This window comes from Dipodomys ordii, unplaced genomic scaffold (assembly GCF_000151885.1).
Source record: "Dipodomys ordii isolate 6190 unplaced genomic scaffold, Dord_2.0 Scaffold11, whole genome shotgun sequence".
Taxonomy (NCBI): domain Eukaryota; kingdom Metazoa; phylum Chordata; class Mammalia; order Rodentia; family Heteromyidae; genus Dipodomys; species Dipodomys ordii.
Window position 1 is genome coordinate 11,423,992 of NW_012267227.1, and position 3,179 is coordinate 11,427,170.

Below are 3,179 nucleotides of genomic sequence, written 5' to 3' on the forward strand. Positions count from 1 at the left end.
TTTTTTTTGTTAGTTGTAGGGCTTGAACTCTAGGCCTGGGCACTGTCCCTGAGCTCTTCAGCTCAAGGTGAGTGCTCTACCACTTGAGCCACAGTAACACTTCAGTTTTCTGGTGGTTTATTGGAGATAAGAGTCTCACCGACTTTCCTGCCCTCCTGAATAGCTAGGATTACAGACCTGAGCCGGAGCGTGCGCGCGTGCGCGTGCGCGTGCGTGTGTGTGTGTGTGTGTGTGTGTACCAGTGTGTGTGTGTATGCGCACGCGCGTGCGGAGTGTGTGTGTGTGTGCGCGTGCGTGCACCAGTACTAGGGCCTCAACTTAGGGCCTTGTGCATGTTTATCTTGCTAATTGTTGGTGCCAAACCTCTAGCCTGCTTTATGTGTGCGTGTATATATGTGTGTGTGCTCCTGGGGGTTGAACTCAGCCTTAGGTACTATCCTTGAGCTTTTTTTTTTTTTTTGGTCAGTCTGGGGCTTGAACTCAAAAGAAAAAGTCTGGTTGCCGGCACTGGTGGTTCAAAGCCAGCCCAGGCAGGAAAGTCCCTGTAAACCACCAGAAAACCGGAAGTGGCACTATAGCTCTAGTGGTACAGTGCTCACCTTGATCTGAAGAGCTGAGGGACAGTGCTCAGGCCCAGAATTCAAGCTCCACGACTACCAAAACAAAAAAGAAAAAGAAAAAGTCTGGCTATATTGCCCAGACTAGCCTCCACCTCTTATATTCAAGATACACTCCCATGGGCTGGGAAGGTAGCTCAGTGGTAGAGTGCTTGCCTTGCATATCTGAGGTCCTGGGTTCGACTCCTCAGAACCACATCAGCAGAAAAAGCCGGAAGTGGTGCTCTGGTTCAAGTGGTAGAGTGCTGGCCTTGATCTGAAGAGCTGAGGAGCAGTGCCCAGGCCCAGAGTTTAAGCCCCACAACTGACAAAAAAAAAAAAGATACACTCCTGCCTCAGTCTCCTTAGTAGAAGGGATTTAAGTCCAACTTAAAAATCACAATCTTTATTATGAGCATCACTGTTATCTTCCCTGTAAAAGCAAATGTTAATGTTTCCTCTACCTCAGGAGCAATGCTAGGATTAAAGTCTATGAAACACTGTCTTTCTGACTATAATGTAAGCATGTTAATAACTAAGCACCTAAACTATCCAGCTTCTGGATGTCTGAACCTGAACCTTTGGGAAAGTAAGAAGGCAGCTCTTAAGCCAAGCCACATTAGAGATCTAGTAACTTTGAGACTAGAGTTCACTGATTAAGAAATATGTGTAGAGCTGGGCACCGGTGGCTCACACCTATAGTCCTAGCTACTCAAGAGACTGAGATTCTGAGGATCACCATTCAAAGCCAGCCCGTTCAAAGCCAGTCCAGGCAGGAAACTCCATGAGGCTTATCTCCAATAAATCACTCAGAAAACCGGAAGTGGTGCTGTGGCTCAAGTGGTAGAGCGCTAGCCTTGAGCTGAAGAGCTGAGAGACAATGCCCAAGCCCAGAGTTCAAGCCCCGTGACTGACCAAAGAAAAACAAAAACCCAAAAACAAGAAATATGTGTAGCAGACACCAGTGACTTATGCCTGTAATCCTAGCTACTCAGGAGACTGAGATGTGAGGATCATGGTTTGGAGCCAGCCCTGGCAGGAAAGTCATGAGACTCTTTAATTAACCACCAAAAAGCCAGAAATGGAGCTCTGGTTTACATAGTAAACCAGTTGCTAGCCTTGAGCACAAAAGCCCAAGAACAGTACCCAGGCCCTGAGCTCAAGTCCCATAAAATGCTGAATTGAAGTCTTGTGTGTACGTTATCTCAGTCCCATTATGCTTTTCACTTCTGCAGACATAACTGTCATACTGAGTTTAGTCTTTATTGTCCTTTTACAAGCTTTTGTAGTTTGTTACATAGAGTATAATATACAGTGGTCTTTATACTCCTAAAAGTTATAGGTATGGAATAATGTATGTCTCTTATATGTTGCCCATTTTACTGTTACCAGGTATTTAAATGTCCAGTGTTTTTATATAACAATACAATATCCTTTGAGTAGATCATCTTACGTAGAAGTATGAGGATTTGTCTTCATGTCTATGAATAAGTAGAACTGCTATATCATAGGGTATGTATATATCTTCAACTTTATAGGTACTACCAACCTGTTTTTCAAAGTAGTTGTGCGGTTTACACTGCCTATAAAAGTATATTACACCTTTGTAGCACTTTGGCTAAGTTCTTTTATTTTGCCAGTAATAAATGTGGAATGATTCCTCATTTTTTCTCTGCCAGTACTAGGGCTTTGAACTCAGCCTTACACTCTCATTTGCTTATAGCTAGTGCTGTACCACTTGAGTGATGCCTCCACTTTTGGCTTTTTGCTGGTTAATTGGAGATAAGAGTGTCAAAGATATGTCTGCCAGACTGATTCTGTACTTGGGTCCTCCGATCTCAGCTTCCTGAGTAGATATGATAATCAATATGAGCCATTGGAACATAGCTCTTTTTTTGGGAGGTGAGAGGTACTTGGGCTTGAACTCAGGTCCTTCCTTACCCTTTAGCTCACTATTGTCACTCTACCACTTGAGCCACACCTCCAGTTCTATCTTTTGGCTGGTTAATTGGAGATAAGGAGTTTGGAAGATTTGTCTGCTGGGCTGGCTTTGAACCAAGATGCTCAGATCTCAGCCACCTGAGAATTAACTAGAATTATAGACATGAGCCACTGGTGCACAGTTTAGATTATAGGATTTTGGACTATGATTACCTGCCTTCTCTGCTTTTTCTTAACTTTTGTTTTCTTAAGTTTTGTGTATTCCAGATATCAATTTGTTGTTTTATGAGCTAGATGTACCTGTCTCTCCAGCGTGTACCTTTGGTTTTTGATTGTAGACTATTTGTTACTTTTGGGTTGTTGACATACACTGGTTTGTAATTTTAATGTAAATTACTGGTATTTTTTGATACGCCTTTTCTTGCCCCAAGATCTTGCTTTTCTTTTTTCTTTTTTTTAATTTTTATTTATTTGTTTGTTTATTTTGGGTCCAGTCGTGGGGCCTGAACTCTGAGCCTGGGCGCTGTCCCTCAGCTTTTCAGCTCAAGACTAGCACTCTACCACTTGAGCCACAGCGCCACTTCTGCTTTTTTCTTTTTGCTTATGTGGTGCTGAGGAGTCGAACCCAAGGCTTCATGCATG

General features: G+C 43.2%; 1 protein-coding gene across 1 annotated transcript in view; it reads left to right on the forward strand.

Moving 5' to 3' along the window:
• The window catches only part of Trpm7 (transient receptor potential cation channel, subfamily M, member 7), a 98,434-nt gene that overhangs the window by 19,542 nt on the left and 75,713 nt on the right, over positions 1-3,179 (forward strand). The window lies entirely within an intron of this gene.